Source organism: Bubalus bubalis, chromosome 3, assembly GCF_019923935.1.
Source record: "Bubalus bubalis isolate 160015118507 breed Murrah chromosome 3, NDDB_SH_1, whole genome shotgun sequence".
In the NCBI taxonomy this organism is placed as follows: domain Eukaryota; kingdom Metazoa; phylum Chordata; class Mammalia; order Artiodactyla; family Bovidae; genus Bubalus; species Bubalus bubalis.
In genome coordinates, this window is record NC_059159.1 from 83,496,581 (window position 1) to 83,516,326 (window position 19,746).

Below are 19,746 nucleotides of genomic sequence, written 5' to 3' on the forward strand. Positions count from 1 at the left end.
TTTACTTTTTGGGGCTTGTTCATTTGAATTTTTTTTATTAGTGTAATTCAAATATGCAAATGACCAACCCATATGGACTCAAGATGAGCTGGAGTAATTGTACCTGGATAAGAGAGGGGTAATTCATCTGGAACAGATGGGTAAAGAGAAGCAGTCTAATGGCATACATTTCTTGATGACTTTCCTAACAGTCTCCAAGCACTTTTTGGCTGAAACAGAGTAATAATTTTTTTTTTTTTTTACCTGTCCTCAATCTTGTAGGGCCAAAACGAACACTTTGGGTGTATTAACCAGTTATTTATACCAAGTTATTCGGTCCTCTGGGGAGCAGAGTGGACAAGGCCATGTGTGAACAGAGGAGGTCCTTGTCTGAGGCCAAAGTAGTCATAGGTCCAAAGACAAAGAAAAGTCCTAAGTATGTATGAGAATAATGTAGACAATACCTGAGAAGAACGAAAATTGTTCAGGAACTGAGTGCAAGACAGGTTAGAAGCAGCAGATTAGACAAGAGACCATGAAAATTCGAGGTGACAAGTGTATTTGCACCCTGACTGCCTGTTCACAGTGGAAATGTTAGGGTTTGAAGGAGCACAGCAGGGTCAACCCCTCTCCCTGGGACTTCTCCTCAGTCGTGACATTCAGGAGAGTCCCCTCAGAGGCAGCTTGGCTCCAAAGGGCGATGCAACACCAGGTATCGTGGCTTACCCTCTCATTTTGCCTAAAAAAAAAAAAAAAAAAAAAAGCACTTTTGCCTACTTGAAGAGCCGATGTTCAAAGATTCTCACACCCTAACTCCAACCTCCACTCCTTAGTTATTTGCATGTTGATGTTGATGAGATATTGCAGATATTGCTCCTAAATCTGCTGCATTTTAAATTCTTTGAGTTTGATTCTGTTCTCTTGCCCTAGATTTTTTTTTTTCTTTTTTTTACTACAGAGACTATGTAGGTTGAAGGTCTGTTCAATCTTCTGTAACTCACTCTCTACACTTTCCTCCTGCCCCAAGTCCCTAGCCACTTGAGATTCAATCTCCTTTCTCCTCTAAAAGTAAAATGGAAGTGTTAATTATGGGGATGGGAAAAATTGAAATGATTTAATATGTCTAAGCTCCCCTTCGAGCTCTTTGGATGGAAATAGGCAGCATTATTCTGCATTTTAGGTTTTGTTTCAGAAGGCTAGCTTATTTCCCTAGCAGTCCATATTCCTACATTCTTCTTCTTCTTTTTTTTTTTTTTTGATGTGGACCATTTTAAATTCTTTACAGAATTTGCTACAGTATTGCTACTGTTGTTTATGTTCTGTTTTTTTTTTTTTTTTTTTTGGCAGCTAGGCATGTAGGATCTTAACTTCCCAACCAGGGATCAAATCCACACTCCCTGCATTGGATGGTGAAGTCCCAGCACTGAATCACCAGGGAAGTTCCCTACACTATTCTTAACCCAAAGGTGCATGAAATCAGATGGAAACAAGAATCTCATCTTTCTACTTTTTTTATATAAGGCAGCTCTTTGTGAAAACCTTCATACTTACAAATTTTAGCTATGCCAGAATGTTCCAGATGCCTTTACATGAAATGGAGTTGAAAAAGATGATTTAACAGCTAAAATCTATTGGATACTTACTAAATGGGTCAAACACTACTAAGTTCTATATTCCATGGACTATCTCATTTAAACCCCAGAATGACTATTATCCTAATTTTATACATGAGAAAACTAGGGTCCATAGAAATTAACCTGCCCAAGAGAATGAAGTAGTCCAAATCCAGGGACAAAAAATTAATTGTGTAATGTATAATAAAGGGAATTAAATGCCTATGAAAGAACATCACTTATAGTAATGGTTAAGTTACTTAATGTGCTCAAGGTTTTCACATTAGTCAACTAATATCCTGGAAGCCTCTCTGCATAGACATTAGTATATATCCCTTGTTTTAAGAATGTCACAATACTGGGTCAAGGTATTGGCAGGCTTCCTTCTGGATGCAGTAAATGAATGAGATCTGAAAGGCTTCCAGCAGCAGGAAGACCTTCAGAGAATAGAAATTCTTTTCTGCAAGACCCATTTCCACCCCTGAATGCTCCATGCCCTGGATGTGGACCATACACTTTAAGGAATCGCAGCTGCAGTCAGGAACATCGACCTGGTTTAATGCTTTAAAATTGGGGCCTTGCTGCAAAAGCTTATGTGATCAAGCTGCCATTACTTGATTAATCAAAAAGGGAGTTCACGTATGGCCTTAAGTACAGGGTAGGATAGATGAAGCCCACAATATGTGCTCTTAATACCATTATCATTCATATCACCACGGAACAGTGGTTAGGAGTGCAGACTCTGGAGCCAGCCTGGACTTTGAATCTAGTACATACTACTTATACTAGAGTGTATTTTTGGGTAAATGATTTTATATTTCTCTACCTCCATTTATCTGAAATATAGAGGTAATGACGGCATCAATTTTGTCAGATTGCTCTGAGAATGAACTACAAACTGTAGTTTATAGTTTAATAAACTATACTTACGCTTGGCACATGTAGGCTCTCCCATAAATGTTAGTTGGTGTCATTATGTCACTGCCCTAGGACCTAGAGGTGACAGGAAGTCACTGGGTGGGGATACATGAAGTTCCAGCAGCAAGGATGGCTATCAGTGTAAGCAAATCTCTCACCAGCCAAACCCCAGGCTTAGACACTGACCCGAGTCTCCTGTCCTTTTCCTTTGTCCTCATCCTACGGTAGACCCTCATTACTTCCTGCCTGTGCTATTGCAAAATCCTCCAGACTAGTCTCCCCAAGTCCAGCCCCTTCCTTTTCTCAAACCAGTCACTGATATTACTTAGCAGATCAGTCTTTTCGCTTGAGGCCAGAGTTTCTATCTCATGTCCTTCCTAAAGCCCTGATACCTATAGTACTAGATCACATACTATGGAGATATTAAGTGGATGTTTCCTGAGATCACGGTGTGACTTCCTTTCATAGAATGGGAAATAGTGCCAGTAATTAAAAAAAAATAAAAAAGGATACTAGCAATAGTAATGGTGGGGGCATATCAGTAGCGGGAGATTCCACAGACACTTGCTTAACCGTTTCCAAAGCACTTTGACATGCTCTAGGGGGAGAGGCAATGCAGATGATAACTCTCTTTTAAAGGGAAAGCAACTAAAGGTTGATTACGGAGGTAACATGGCCTAGGTAAGACTTCATTACACATTGAGCATTGGGTCCCAAAGCCCCTGGGCTAGTTACACATTGTCTCTTTTCAGTAACTATTCAGAAAGTAGGGTCATCTTACATTTCCTGATGAATTATGCCACGTGTGATTAGAATGTTAATGTTAACAGAGATTGAACTTTCTGTGTCAAGAACTGTGCTGAGCATCCTACATGAATTATATAATTAAATTCTCTCAACAGGCAGATTTGCCTATTTTTCCAGTGAAGAAACATGAAATTTGCAGATATTAAATCACCAGCCCAGGGTAACTCGGCTATACCAAGCCAACAGAGAAAGCAGCAAGCACCTGTGCTCTCAACTACCTCTCCTCCTGCCTCCCATCCCATGGACTCTGCGTTTCTGACTGAGCTGCAAGGCAGTAACCTGAGGTCACCCGAGAGGATGATTTGAACTCTTCCTACATCAGGTGTACCTCACACAAGAATTATGGGACAATTTAGAAATGTATCTAAATTACACTTTGCCAGTTTAAAAATTGGCTCAACTAAATTCACCTTTTCCATATTCATATTTTCCTTTCTATTTTTTCACCTGAGAGTTCCTTAACTAAAAATATTAAATATAATTTCACTCCAAAAAACATTTTGTAAGGAGTGTTTTTGTTTTGTTTGGTAAAGCTTTTTGTAAAGCTTTCGATTTCTAACTCTTTCTTATTTAGGGGTTTGAGGTCATAGCCGTGATCTAGGAGTGACTGATATCTAAGCTATCAATTTTGTCACAATAACTATGTACTGCAATTGAACAAGGGATGGGGCGATACAGGAGGACAGAGAGAGAAGTGACTTACTCTTCATACAGGTAACGGGGTGAGTAAGGGAGGCTTCATCAAAAAGAACACACATTAGCTGGACCATAGTATATGAAGCAGGAGAAGGCAATGGCACCCCACTCCAGTACTCTTGCCTGGGAAATCCCATGGACGGAGGAGCCTGGTGAGCTGCAGTCCATGGGGTTGCGAAGAGTCGGACACGACTGAGCGACTTCACTTTCACTTTTCACTTTCATGCATTGGAGAAGGAAATGGCAACCCACTCCAGTGTTCTTGCCTGGAGAATCCCAGGGACGGGGGAGCCTGGTGGGCTGCTGTCTATGGGGTCGCACAGGGTCGGACACGACTGAAGCGACTTAGCAGCAGCAGCAGTATATGAAGCATTCCTCAGGAGGAAAAGAAGGAAAAGCCATTCTAGGCCCAGGAAAGACCATGTGTAAATGCAAAGACTGTAAACAGGGTGTTGAGTTGGGAGACCTGCAAGCATCTGGTAGATTGTGCTTCTGTGTAATGGCAGGAGGTGAATTTGGAAGTAGAAATGAGTAGGATTTGACGGAGCCTTTGTGTCATGTTGAGGGGCTTGAAACTCACCATGTGAGGGAGAGCTACTGAAGGGTATTAAGCAAGAAAGTGACATAATTCAGTTTGACTGTTGAACGACCTTTCTATGCAGTAAATACAGATTGGACTTGGGATGGCCTATAACTTAGGGTGAGGAGGTTGCCGCACACAGGTCCCTGTTAAGGCAGTTGTCAGAGATGTTTCGTGCTCTCATAAATAAAATTGTCATCCACCATTTTCCTTTCTGCTTTGACTGTCAGGAAGTTCAAAGCCACATTTAATCCTCATTCACATAACTGTATCAGCCTTTTGAATCAGCCTATTTTGCTGTACCTCCATTTCATGGTGTATTAGTTTTATATTGCTGCTATAACACATTACAACCTCTTTAACAGCTTAAAACAACATAAATTTATCTCACGGTCTCCACGTATTGGAAGTCTGACACGGTCTCCCTGGGCTAAAATCAAAGTATTGCTACTTCCAAACTTGTTCAGGCTGCTGACAGAATTCAGTTCCCTGAAGTCGTAGAGCTGAGGTCCCAACTTCCCTGCGAACAGAGCCAGGGGCTATTCTCAGCTTCTAGAACTTACCTGCTTTCTTTGACTTGTGGTCACCTTCCTCCATTCTTCAAAGCCAGAAATGGTGGTTTGTGTCTTTCTCATGCTCAGAGTTACTCTGACCTTCCCTTCTACTGCTTCTCTCTGACTCTTCTTTCCTTCTCCTCTGATTACATGGTTGCATTGAGTCCATCTGCACCAGGATCATCTCCCTGATTAAAGATCACCTGATTAGGACTATTAACTCCAGCCTCAAAGTTGCCTCACAGCATACTTAAATTAGTGTTTAATTAAATACCAGATGATGGGAGTTTTGGAGGCACATCATTAGAATTTTGCCCACCAAAAGTAGTTTTAATTTTCAATTTCCATTTTGACAGTTTAATATTTAATATTTATATAACTGCCACACAATATTACAGTGCATGAATGTACTGTACTTTAAAGGTGTGTGGGATGCTGGAAAGTTTTCATTATAAATAACATTGGGTTACACAATTTTACACCACTGGCATTTTGGATTTCTTTCTGGATATATACCTAGGTGTTGAGTTGTGGTATTATGTCAGTCTTTTTAAAAAAATTATTCCTTATATTCTAAAATGTATTTGCAAACTAATAAGCTTATAAAATATGAAGTCAGAATAAACATCTAGTTATGACTACAAGTGTCTATCATTTACAACTCCACTGAAAATATGAATAAGAAATACTTCTTCAGACTTGTCTTTTCCTAGAGTATGGTACCCACTTCTGAATGCACTGTAGCCTACTATAATAAACCTCAATTTACAAAAATCAGTTAAAGGGTCATTTTTGCTGCTCATCAAATAGTTCCTGCTCTCTTTACAGACATATCATATGAATGTGCTTCTCTGCTACCTTGATGCAGTTCTGCTATTTGATTTGTCCAAGGTAATGCAGCTGAACATGTGTGTGTCACCTATCAGTGAAAGTCTAAGGGCCGTATGTGGTTAGTCATACATCCTTTCTCTATGCCTTTGAGCCTGGCAATGTTCCAGCGTGTGGTTACTCTACTAACTTAGATTCTGGAGTTAAAATGAGGCAGAGCAGACCTGCCAGTATAGATACAATGTGAATAAGAAATGAATTGTCTTCCTTAAATGATTAAAGATTTTAGGATTGTTTGTTATACAGTATAATCTCTCCCATCTTAAGTAGATTGGATACAGATCCTAACCAAAGGAAATTGGTACAGAGAAGTCAATTTCTGCTATAACAAAAATGTAGCATTGATTGGAAACTATGGTGAGGGTACTGTCTATGGTACTGGAAGGATGGTGACCCATGTTGTGGGGCAACAGAGTATTTGGTAAAATGTCATGTGCTCTAATTCGGAAGGCATGCTGCTGCTGCTGCTAAGTCGCTTCAGTCGTGTCCGACTCTGTGTGACCCCATAGACGGCAGCCCACCAGGCTCCCCCGTCCCTGGGATTCTCCAGGCAAGAACACTGGAGTGGGTTGCCATTTCCTTCTCCAATGCATGAAAGTGGAAAGTGAAAGTGAAGTCGCTCAGTCGTGTCCGACTCTTCATGACCCCATGGACTGCAGCCCACCAGGCTCCTCCGTCCATGGGATTTTCCAGGCAAGAGTACTGGAGTGGGGTGCCACTGCCTTCTCTGTTGGAAGGCATACTATACATCTAATAAGCTTGGAGAACTAGGAGAGCAGGTTGGAAAACAAAGTATTAGTAACATATTGACTGATATTGGTTCCATATGACAAAGTATTTTAGTGCAGAGAAGCAGAGGAAAGAACTAGTTGGTTTACAAGTCATAATAAAAAGAAAATTCACAAATTCAGGGGCATGTAGTGTTAGAAGAAATGACCACTTCTCACACTTAAACATTAACATATTTAATTGAGAAATTTTTTTTTTTTTTTTTTTTTTTTTTAGCAACAAAGGCTGATTAAAACTCAGCCTTACAGCTAATACTAAATTAAGGATATAGTAACTGTTAAAAGCTAGTGTTGAAAGCTCTGAACAAACTCAAGATGTGTATTAGTTTCCTGTTGTTTCTGTAACACATAACCACAAACTTGTTGGCTTTAAAGAATGTATATTTACTCTTAAAGTTCTGATAGTCTTAACTGGGCTGAAATCCAGGTTTTTCTGGAGGCTCTAGGGGGTAATCCGTTTTCTTGCCTTTCTAGCTTCTAGGCTGCCCACATTTCTTGGTTCCTGGCCTCCTTTCATTTCCAAAGTCAGGAATGGCCAAAGCTTTCTCATATTGCATCATTCTAACTCCTACACTGACTTCTGCCTCTCACTTCTGCTTTTAAGGACTTTTGTGATTATGTTGGACCCACTTGAATGATTTAGGATTCTCTCCTTGTTTTAAAATCAGCTGATTCACAAACTTAATTCATCTGCAATGTTGATTCCCCTTTACAACACGATATATCATATTCACAAGTCTAGGGATTAAGGTGTGGACATCTTTTGGGGACCATTATTATACACACACTGGGACCTAGAAAATTCTTTAAAATTGCAAAATTGCATAGGGAAAACAGATGAAAAGTGTGGTTCTGGACATCTGATAGACACAAGATACCCACGTTAAAATCGAGACAGTAAGGGCAAGAGAGAAACAAAAGGAGGCATGGGCGTGAGGAAGCACAGACACAGAATGTGCATGCGTGCCCAGTCATGTTTGACTCTCTTTGACCCCATGGACTGTAGCTTGGCAGGCTCCTCTGTCCATGGAATTACCCAGGCAAGAATACTGGAGTGGGTTGCCATTTCCTTCTCCAAAAGACACTGAACAAATATGAGTATTTATCTAGAAAGGAACTGTCATGCATTTTTGGTACATGAAGCTGACTGAAATCAAAGAGACAGAAATCCAGTGAAGTTTCTGAGTGAGTTATATTGCCAAAAGAATCAGCCTGAACTAAAAGAAAATGTGATAGCTTATGACTTAAAATAACCCTGAAGTTTCAACCATTATTGGATCAGATGTAAGGTAAGAAGTCTGCCTAACCCCCAAGCGGGAGGTATATTCCCTGACACCCACTTCAAATGTAGCCAAGGAAGATCATAGAAAGGGAGACTCTCCCAGAGGGTAGAGTCAAAGACCATGGAGATAATGAGTCAAGGAGCCCTTCTTGCTCCACGAGAGGAGACCTTGATAATATCTACCCAGCAAGGATCTGATATACCAGTGATGGGTATGCCTTCCATTGGTATCCTTTAATAAGAATATTTTTTGAAATTATTCAAGCCCTTTTTTACCACCATCTATTGGGTGTAGGCGACTGAGCGACTTCACTTTCACTTTTCACTTTCATGCGTTGGAGAACGAAATGACAACCACTCCAGTGTTCTTGCCTGGAGAATCCCAGGGACGGGGGAGCCTGGTGGGCTGCCGTCTCGGGGGTCGCACAGAGTTGGACACGACTGAAGTGACTTAGCAGCAGCAGTAGCAGCAGCACTGGGTGTAGGGAGGTGGGTGAATGAGGAGGCTGATGATTTGTTTTCTTAACTTACATGTCTCTGGATCATCAGGAACCATATCTAGATCTGATGCAAATGTCTTGCTTCATTTCTGATAGAAGATTACCAGAGATTCTGGACTTTACGCTTGATGTTATTATGACTGAACAGAATTGGAGTTGTCTCTCTTAGGCATTAGAGAGATAGGATGTATTTTACCTGGGGAAGGAGGAGACAGGGACAAAAATTTAATAATCAAAAGGGAAGACTGTGATAGTCACTAATGTTGCCCATTCGCCTTTCCTTCCACCCATACAGAAGACTATCTTAGCCATTTTTGGTTTGGGTAGGACAATGACAGGAGGTCTGGACATGGGTCCAACATTTCCAAGCCAGAACTCATATTAATAACTGCTGGTGTGAGATGCTCCTGGGTTCTCTCTCTGCCATTAGAATGATCTTAGAAGCATGTGTGAAGATGATGCTCCCATCAGCTTTCCAGGGCTTCCTGACCAATGCACTTTGGACAAATGTTTGAGGAATAAATATGTTTGTTATGACTGGGGAGTTACCATAGCATAAACCAGTCTGTTCTGACTGATACAGAAAACAGGGACTTTTTTTTTTTTTCAACTGTAAAGGTTTATTCTTAGTTTTCCTTAAATGCTCCCTAAGATATTTAATAAGAATTCATGTACAGGCCTTATGCTTACACATGATTTAAGGAACACCTATTGGAGAAAGCAAACTGTATCTTTGTTGCTGCCTTCACTTATATAAGTTTCAATAAGTTTTCATAAATATTTAACAGTGAGACAGAAGTAAAGAATTTGTAAGAAAATTCAGATTCATTATATCTGGGGTAATCCTTCCCTTCATTGCAACAGTCAGGCAAGGATTTATTGAACATTAATTATTGGCTCTATTTAATTCTGAAAAGGGAATTTAAGGCTTGGGTTTGCCAATTAAGCACTTCTTAAAGGTTGGGATAGGAGAGATGGAAAACCAACCCCATCAAGCAGTTCCAGGGTTGGGTCACAAGGGTCATCACTTAATTATGCTATATACAGAAGGAAAAAAATCACAAATTACCCCAAATCACAGAAACTGAGTCTATTAATAGACCCAACATGGTGAGGCTAATGTTCAAGATAGGGAGAAAAGTTATAAAACTTAATCAACTGAACAACTGCAGGTAAAAAATATGGAGCAGATATAGCAAAAAGATGAGAAGGTACAAATTCCTGTCATGAACAGAGCTGGGGCAATTGGCCTATTATTGGGTGCTAAGCACCTCATCCAGAAGTGGGCTGGTTCAGGTTATATACACACTGTTTCAGACACAGTGTCCAAGCTTAGGATGACATTGAAGTAACTATGCTGCTGCTGCTAAGTCGCTTCAGTCGTGTCCGACTCTGTGCGACCCCATAGACGGCAGCCCACCAGGCTCCTCTGTCCCTGGGATTCTCCAGGCAAGAATATTGGAGTGGGTACAGATAAATTTCTGCAGTGTTGTTTAAGATTGTCACATAACATTCTGAAGACTTCTATGATTTCACTAGAAAAGACTGGTATTAGTGCAAAATAAGAAATTAAGTATAGGGAAACTGAAAGAAGTAGAGGATTGGCAAAAAGAGGAAGGGAAAAGGAGGAGAAGAGGAAGAGGAGCAAAAAAGAAAGAAGGGGATATGGAAGGGGAAAAGAAATGAGTGTTACAAATACTATGAAAAGAAAAAGCTTCATTTGTCCTGGAGAATTTGAGGACAATAGGCTATGGTTTTTCCTATGGTCATGTATGGATGTGAGAGTTGGACTGTGAAGAAGGCTGAGCGCCGAAGAATTGATGCTTTTGAACCGTGGTGATGGAGAAGACTCTAGAGAGTCCCTTGGACTGCAAGGAGATCCAACCAGTCCATTCTGAAGGAGATCAGCCCTGGGATTTCTTTGGAAGGAATGATGCTACAGCTGAAACTCCAGTACTTTGGCCACCTCATGCGAAGAGTTGACTCATTGGAAAAGACTCTGATGCTGGGAGGGATTGAGGGCAGGAGGAGAAGGAGACGACAGAGGATGAGATGGCTGGATGGCATCACTGACTCAATGGACGTGAGTCTGAGTGAACTCTGGGAGTTGGTGATGGACAGGGAGGCCTGGCGTGCTGTGATTCATGGGGTCACAAAGAGTCGGACATGACTGACTGAACTGAACTGAACTGATAGGCTACTGGGAGAGCCAAGGGAAGGGACCCAGAAAGGACTGAGGCAACTGGAAATACAAGGGTCAGTTTTGTTGGTGATGCAGGCAGTGAGGTCTGGCCTGGGAACGGAATAACTGTATGTAGTTGCATCAGTGGGCTTCCCAGGTGGCACAATGGTAAAGACTCTGTCTGCCAATGTAGGAGATGCAAGAGACACAGGTTCAATCCCTGGGTTGGGAAGATACCCTGGAGGAGGATATAGCAACTCACTCCAGTATTCTAGCCTGGAAAATCCCATGGACAGAGGAGTTTGGCAGGTTACAGTCGATAGGGTCACAAAGAGTCAGATGACTGAGCACACACACCTAACATAACCTAATCCAGAACAGAGAAATCTCAGTGAAAAACCTACTAGCTGAGCCAGTACCCAATTTGCTTTTTGGTTCCTATTTTTTCACAGCCAGTAAAATCTCTGGGTGCTCCCCAGCAGTCAGGCACCCCTCCCCATGGATGGGAGGAAGTTTGTTACATTTGACACAAAAAGTAAACAAAGTGTTCTGAAGAAATCCTAAGAAAGGATGTTTAGTCCTTTCCAAAGGTGCCAAATCAATATCCCCTTGAGAAAGCAGGCTAAATTTTAAAAAATAAAACCAATTCATTTTATGCTTATTCTGGGGAAGAATTTGAAAGAATGTCTTGCTTTCCAGTCAACAGTTTGCCTTATCACTGAAGAATATAGCAGTCTTAGGACTACACCTGAGGATTTATTTGAAAGTTGTCATAAAATATTTGATTCCAAACCAATACTATTTGAATAAAATTCATTCAAATTCAAAAACTGAAGACATGCAAACACAAAGTTAGCATACCTTTAACATTTTCAAATAAAAGTATATAGCAACTGCTTTAACCTAACAAAGCCAGTCAAAATGTTGGTGATATTGCTTTCAGCTGTTTTCTAGCAGCATCTCTCATTTGAAATATTTTTCTCAGTTAATTTTTTCTGTTTAATAAAAGATTTTAGCATTAAAAGCCTTCAAGTTGTGAAGACATGTCTTTTGGACCATGAAGCTAATATTAAACTTCTCCTAATGACTTCACAAATCTTCAAAAAAGCAGCCACATTTTGTCATGATTGCATTCTCACTTGCCCTATGTTCATTTTTACTTGATTTAGTTTGTGCAGTAACAGAAGAAATGAAGTCAAAAGATGTGCCAAGTGTGCTCTCTGGGAACTACATTTATCATTATGAGCTTCAGTGTAACAGAGAGCAAACCTGACTCCATATTGGATCTTTTCCTGTGCTTAGTCATGCTGGCTTTACACCTTTGTTAAAGAATGCTGCCTATAGCCCGAAATATACATGATAGCCCATTCTTAAGGGTATAACACTTTTCCATTCACAGAGATAAAATGTTGCAGAACAGACAATAACAATTGTCTTATTGGAGGTTTATAGGAACATTTTGACTAGACCTACCTAGACAGCTTCAAGAACAAAGGATTCCTGCACTAAGAAGTTTGCAAAAACCAGACACTCCCCCTCTTTTAGTATGCTGCTGCTGCTGCTAGGTCGCTTCAGTCGTATCCAACTCTGTGCGACCCCATAGATGGCAGCCCACCAGGCTCCCCCGTCACTGGGATTCTCCAGGCAAGAGCACTGGAGTGGGTTGCCATTTCCTTCTCCAATGCATGAAAGTGAAAAGTGAAAGTGAAGTCACCAGTTGCATCCAACTCTCAGTGACCCCATGGACTGCAGCCTACCAGGCTCCTCCATCCATGGATTGTCCAGGCAAGAGTACTGGAGTGGGGAGCCATTGCCTTCTCCACTCTTTTAGTATAAAAGCAGCTTAAATTGTAACTTCGGTAAGATGGTTCTTTGGGACACTACTCCACCATCTTGTCTGAATAAATTTGCTATTTCTTGGCCCAACACCTTGTCCCTCAATGTATTGGCTTGACATGTGATAAGTAGTATAAACTTGGATTCAGTAACATCAATTCTTCATCAGCAAAAGAGGTATAATAATACCACTTCAGGGCAAATAGAAGGAGAAAAGTGGAAGCAGTGACAGATTTTATTTTCTTTGGGCTCCAACATATTTATTGGAAGGACTGTTGCTGAAGCTGAAGTTCCAATACTTTGGCCACCTGATGCAAAAAGCCAACTCATTGAGAAAACCCTGATGCTGGGAAAGATAGAAGGCAAAAAGAGAAGGGGGCAGCAGAGGATGATGTGGCTAGGTAGTATGACTGACTCAATGGACATGGATCTGAGCCAACTCTGGGAGATAGTGAAGGACAGAGAAGACTGGAGTGCTGCAGTCCATGGGGTCACATAGAGTCAGACTGGATTAGCAAATGAACAATACCAGTTCTGTCCCCTTCACTGAGTTGTTTAGGAAACACAGTTGTTGCTGTTGTTCGGGAAGCACAGTTAATATAACAAATTCAAATGGTTCAAAAAGAGAAAAATATAATGGAAATTTAAGGCAGGTATTATTGGTAGTACTATGACTTCTCTTTTTAAGTATAATTTATATAGTAAACTGCAACATAAGGGGTCATAAAAGATCTACTGTACATTCAGGCAAGTTTATGTATGTGACTGAGAAGCCTATGAGGCAGGCATCACAGAGGGCTTACAGCTGTGCATAGAACTAAGACCTTTATGTGTTAATTGCTCAGTTGTATCCAGCTCTTTGAGACTCCATGGACTGTAGCCTGCTAGGCTCCTCTGTCCATGGAATTCTCCAGGCAAGAATACTGGAGTGGGTAGCCATTTCCTTCTCCAGGGGATCTTTCTGATCCAGGGATCAAACTCAGGTCTCTCTCATTGCAGGCAGACTCTTTACCATCTGAGCCACCAGGGAAGCCCTTTAAGACACCAAGAAACTCAGTTATGCATAACCACTGAGGCAAGAGAGGGTGGCCAGTGATGAAAAAGCCAATTTGGTGTCCTTTACCAGGGAGAAAGTAGGAAAAACTGCTTTAATCATCTATGAAGGCTTCTCAGACATCAATGTATCTCTTATTACCTGAGATTCACATTAAGATACATACTCTGATTTGGCAGGACTGAGGCAGAGCCTGAGAATCTGCATTTCTAAAAAGTTCTCAGATGATGCCTATACCGCTGCTCCACAAACTACGTTTTCAGTGGCAAAGATCTATTCTAGACTATTCTTAAATCCTGGTGAAAATTTCCTATTCTTAAAGGAAATTTTATTTATTCTTTATTTGTATTTATGAGATGGCTGGGTGGCATCACTGACTCGATGGACGTGAGTTTGAGTGAACTCTGGGAGTTGGTGATGGGCAGGGAGGCCTGGCGTGCTGTAATCCAAGGGGTTGCAAAGATTCAGACATGACTGAGCGACTGAATTGAACTGAACTGATTCTTAAAGGAAATTTTCACCAGGATCCTAAAGATGAAGCTAGAAGATTAAAACTTTCACTGGTCAGTTTAAAGAACTGAGAGCACAGTTTAAGACTACATTTCTGTAACATGTTAAGAGTGGGTGAAACATTCTCTGCCATGGCACAGAAATAGAGGATTCTGGAGGAGAAGAAAGTGTTGACTTGCTAATTCCAGAAAGGGTTGACATTGATTTATACCTGATGTCAAACCTGGTTATGACAAATGGAAATTGATTGTATTGTCAGGGCAAATTATGACCACTCTGTGAGGTTGAAGCAGTGGATTATCATGGCCAATCAAGCAAAGTGAGACTTTCTAGTGATACCTTGAGGCCCATTTTCTAAGAAAACAGAAGGTATTTGAAGGCTGAGGCAGGAAAGGATTAGTATGTTAAAATTCCAAAGCAAAGCCAATGTGATTAGAGACCCAATAATATAAGCCAAGTGTATCACAATAGAGGATACATGGGTTTATTCATTTGCTCTAGGCTGAGGTTCCAATGATACTGATGAAAGACACTGAATGAGAATGTTTCTTGGTATTATTGTGAGTCTGGTGGTCTCAGGCTGAATGTCATTTGGGGGAAATGTGGGTCATGCGATCATGTATATATTGTTGTTTACAAATATCTTTCATATCAACATCTTTACTGTAAGAGAATGACATCCCTGAAATGGTCATTGGAAATAAAACATTCCCCAAACCACTCTACTTTTGTGGGCAGGTACACTCTCTCCTGTTTCCTTAGTGTAGGTGAAGCTAGAGAGTCAAGTGGGGCACAATTTTCAAATATAAAAATCTTGCATGAGTAGATAAAATAATGTTAATGTGTAGCAAGTAGAATATTCAGATGATGAGCTTGATATAGAATTTCAGCATTCTTGTAGCAGGAAACAGCTGAGAGAGCTAGGAGAGAGAAGACAAAGAGGGAGAGAGTGAGAAGGAGGGAAGGAGGGAGGGGGAAAGAGAGAGAAAAAGCAAGAGAGAAACAGATAGAGACAGAGAGAGAGACAGATAGAGGTGAAGAATTCAGATGACCAAAAAAATCTAAAACAGTAAGCCACAAGAGGTTATCAACATAGGTGCTTTCCTGTTACATACTTCACCTTCCCATATGGGATATTCTGTGCTAAAGAAAATGCTCTCCTTTCTGTTCCTTTGTATCCATATACTATAGCCAAGTGGTTTTCTACCATGGTGTCTCAATACACGAAATTGCTAGATCACTGAAAAGATGTGGCGTTATATCTTGTGCACAGGAAATTATGCAAAAATCTATCTCAGTCTGGTAGTAAATTTTACTAATGAATATGTCCTATACAAGAGCATTATTTATTCTTTTAACCAATATTTATTGACTTCTATGTATTCAGCAGTATGCTAGGCACAGGAGTTGCCAGAGTGGATATTAAAGACATGCCTGACATCGTGAAGATTATAATACAGCAGATATGGTGAGGGAAAGAAAATAAATACTAATGTAATATTATATAAGCTATTATGGAAAAAAAATGACCTGAGCTAGTAGCAGAAGAAAGGTCTTTAGACATGGTGGTCAGAAAAGTTCTCTCTGAGGAGGTAACAGTGATAGAGGACAGGCTACAGAAGGAGAACAAGGAGAATTTTCTAAGAAAACAGAAGGTATTTGAAGCTTGAGGCAGGAAAGAGATTTGTATGTTCAAAAACCGAAGCAAAGCTAATGTGGTTAGAGATGCCCAATAATATATGCCAGATGTATCACAAAAGAAGACAGAAAGTTTATTCATTTGCTCTTTAATTCATTAAATACTTATTAACCACCAAGTCCACAACTACTCTATTAGAATAAGACAAACCCCCATTCAACTTATGTTCGAGTTGGGGAGATAACCACTCATTATGTGTCATCATAAGTTGATATGGAAGAAGTACTAGAAGTCATTGGAACATACAGGGGTTGGGGGAGGTGCTTTTCAGGATACTGCTTTTAGCATCATTATCCTCATAGTATGGACTTTCCTGATGGCTCAAACAGTAAAGAATCTGTCTGCAATGCAAGAGACCCAGGTTCGATCTCTGGGTTGGAAAGATCCTCTGGACAAGGGAATAGCTACCCACTCCAGTACTCTTGCTTGGAGAATTCCATGGACAGAGGACCCTGGTAGGCTACAGTCCATGAGGTTGCAAAGAGTCGGACACGACTGAGCGACTAAGACACACATACACACACACACACACACACACATCTTCACAGTATACAATTTTCTTGTAGGAAAACAGTTATATTACCTTAAAACAATATATACATCAAAACATTAGATATTTCAAATCATTCAAAAGGTTGAAATATGTGCTCCTCACGTGTAATATTTCTACTCCAACTGAGAATATGTATAAAAAGTTTAAAGGAAACTTTTAAGGAAAAGAAAAAGTTTTAAACTTTTAAGTTGTATTATTGACTGATTCTTAAATTGTGCTCAGCATGAGATCTAGAAATGTCAGCTATTATTTTTTAATTCCTCTGTCATCTCATAGCTGACCCATTCATTGCACAGTTTACATTTTATATGCAAATTATCCTTTCCGCATCAATTGATTATAAGACTATTGAGGGCTAGGATTCAATATTTTCACCTTCCAAATGACTTAAGACAATGCTTTGAATAAAATAAGGTCCAAATAATTTGATTCATTCAGCTTTACATATTATTTCAAAATATCTCATCTTGATAGAACAAATGTGTGATTAACATGAAAGAAATTTTACTACTTTTCAAATTTGCGTTTCAGACCCTGGCTGGTTTCAGAGAGAAAAGTGACCCCCTTACCACACACCAGCTCTTTCCCAGAGTCTTGGGAGGAATGAAAGCCAAAGAGTAAAGCTTATTTCACCAGAATCTGATACTAAATCTCACTTCTTTCCATCAACAATTAATTCAGTCATTTCATGATAATACAATTAAATAAAGGTTCTTCAACACCACTTGGCACATAACTTATATGATTCCTGTTAAAAATCAAATCCATACACAGAGAATCTTTTGAGGCAAATCTATTGGGTTGGCCAAAAATTCATTCAAGGATTTTCCATAAGATGTTATAGAAAAACCCAAACAGACTTTCTGACCAACCCAAAATTTTGAGAAGATATTTTGATTGTTAATAATTTTATCACATAATTTCACTCTTGTCTCTGATGATTTTCTTAAAGATTCTGAGGCCAGGGATGATTTTTGTTTTCCTCTAAACTTTGGTCAGAGTAATTCATACATACATGAAGGCAGGAATATCTCTGTATTATTATTATTATAAGCAGCATGAACACTCAGTTTGGACACTGGTCTGAATAAGAAAAATAATATCCTCATCTTTTGAATTTACATTTTTAGTAAATATTGTAACTTTCTGCTCAAGAAATTGCATCTTAAAATTTCCATGTAGCCACAGGCAAACCCCTCAGCAAGGTTAAAATGTCTTACATTTCAGCAGAAATTTATTTTTTAAAAGGACGAAATGCACATGTAAATTGGGGACACCACATATAGACTCTGCTTTTTTAGGACATCAAAGTGAACAACGTTTGGCAAATATTCTGGCATTTTGATACCACTTGTTTGAATTTTGCCGTATTTTAAAATGATCTTAAGTTCCAAATTTGTCAGTACCATTTCTCAAGATAATATATACAAAATCTTCAAAACTTGACTTTTAAAGATGTCCACAGTTCCATAATTGCTGCAGAAACTGTGATGATGGTAAATAAAAGGGCTGTGTGATGGTTGTCCTCTCCTCCTTCAGCTATTTGAGTTTGCAAAGCCTATTGTTGTGCTCAGGGCTAGCAAGTTTAATTTCTCAACTGAGGCAGTCTCAGGTCAGTAGTCATGCTCCAATTGGAGCAGCAATCACTTTGAAAGCATCCTGGCTCAGCAACTAGCTCATGCTCCAAAAAGAACTTAAAAATTAACACCTTAGCTCCAGCCCTGGAGTCATCTGAAAAAATGTTCTTGGGCCCCATTCAGTCTTTCAATAGATATTTATTGAGCATCTACTATGTGCCAGAGAGTATATATAGAACACATAGATGAAAACTGATGATCCCTTCCCCCAAGAGGCATGCACTTCAGTGGGAAAAAAAAGGTCTATTAATTACTTATTTTATCAATTTAAGAAGTGTTTATTAAGCACCAATTATTTACCAGGCTTGATTTTAGATCCTGAAAATATAGCAGAGAAGAAGACTATCAAAGCCTCTGTCTCAGGAAGTTTACTCATGAATCAAGGTGGACATAGATGGTAAACAGATAAATGAACCAGAAACTCAGATGTATGAAAAGTGCCATGAGGAAAATAAGAAAGAATGATGTGATGGTGGATGTGGATGGAGTTGCCACTTTAGGATAGAAAAGGGAGGACATCTCTGAGTCAGTGAAAACTGAGCTGATACCCTCTGAAGAATGAAGTCAATCTAAAATCCTAGGGTTCTTTGAAACAAAAGAGGGTAGAATGAAAGGGGAGAAGATATCTAGTGGGGGAAACAACACATATAATGAAATGAATATGCAAAATAACAAGACATGTTCTGGGAACCAACAAAGGGTGTTGAGAGCCAACAATTAAATGGTGAGCCTAGCATACCAGGCAAAGAGGTTATAGGGAAGGTAATGGGGAGCCCCTGATTCAGGGCTTTTATGATGGCCTTCTTTCATGCCTGGACAGCCTGTTCCCTATTTTTCTGAGATGGCTATTTGTAGGTTGACCCTAAGTGTGAAAGTTGCTCCATCGTGTCCAACTCTGCAATCCCATGGACTGTATCCTGCCAGGATCCTCTGTCATGGAATTCTCCAGGCAAGAATACTGGAGTGGATTGCCATTTCCTTCCCCAGGGGATCTTCCTGACCCATGGATCGATCCCAGGTCTCCTGCATTGCAGGACCACACACACATTTCAACTCCTCATATTAATCCCCCACCCGCTTTCTTGTCTATGATCATGTCATATACGTATTTTCAAATTGGTGATTTGCACTAAATTTTAACTCTCTGCTTCTGTATTTATTTTCTTCATTAACTTCCTTGAGGCTAGGGACAATTACTATTTAATTCTGCATGTCCAATATTTGGCACAGCATTAAGCATTTAATACAAGCTCAGCAAATATTTAATGAGAGGTGGATAGAAGAATGGGGTGGGTACCTCAGAGTTTATAAAATCTGAATTAGTCTCCAGGGATGAAATCAAGATTTTAGGACTATAGCTTGAGCAAATAGCATTAAGATGATTCTAATATACTTAGGGTTTCCAATGATTTTTAAGTCCACAGGTTTAGGATAAATTGCTCAGCCCCATCCAATCTTGACAGCATATTAATACCTAGACAGCATAGTAAAAAACAAAGATATCACTTTGCCAACATATAGTCAAAGTTATGGTTTTTCCAGTAGTCACATATGGATGTGAGAGGTGGACCATAAAGAAGATTGAATGCTGAAGAATTGATGCTTTCATGTTGTGGGGCTGGAGAAGATTCTTGGGAGTTTCTTGGACTGCAAAATCAAACGAATCAATC

General features: G+C 39.9%; 1 long non-coding RNA gene across 2 annotated transcripts in view; it reads right to left on the reverse strand.

Annotated features, from left to right (window-relative positions):
- Window positions 1–518: 518 nt before the first annotated feature.
- LOC123332770 overlaps window positions 519–19,746 on the reverse strand; it is an 87,984-nt gene continuing 68,756 nt past the window's right edge. Inside the window, exons 2-4 of one of the 2 annotated variants that reach the window (XR_006549802.2) lie at window positions 8,637–8,801; window positions 5,157–5,335; window positions 519–718 (exon numbers count right to left, since the gene is read on the reverse strand). This is a non-coding gene — a long non-coding RNA (uncharacterized LOC123332770). The remainder of the gene's footprint in view (window positions 719–5,156; window positions 5,336–8,636; window positions 8,802–19,746) is intronic. The other variant, XR_006549803.2, reaches the window with a different exon arrangement.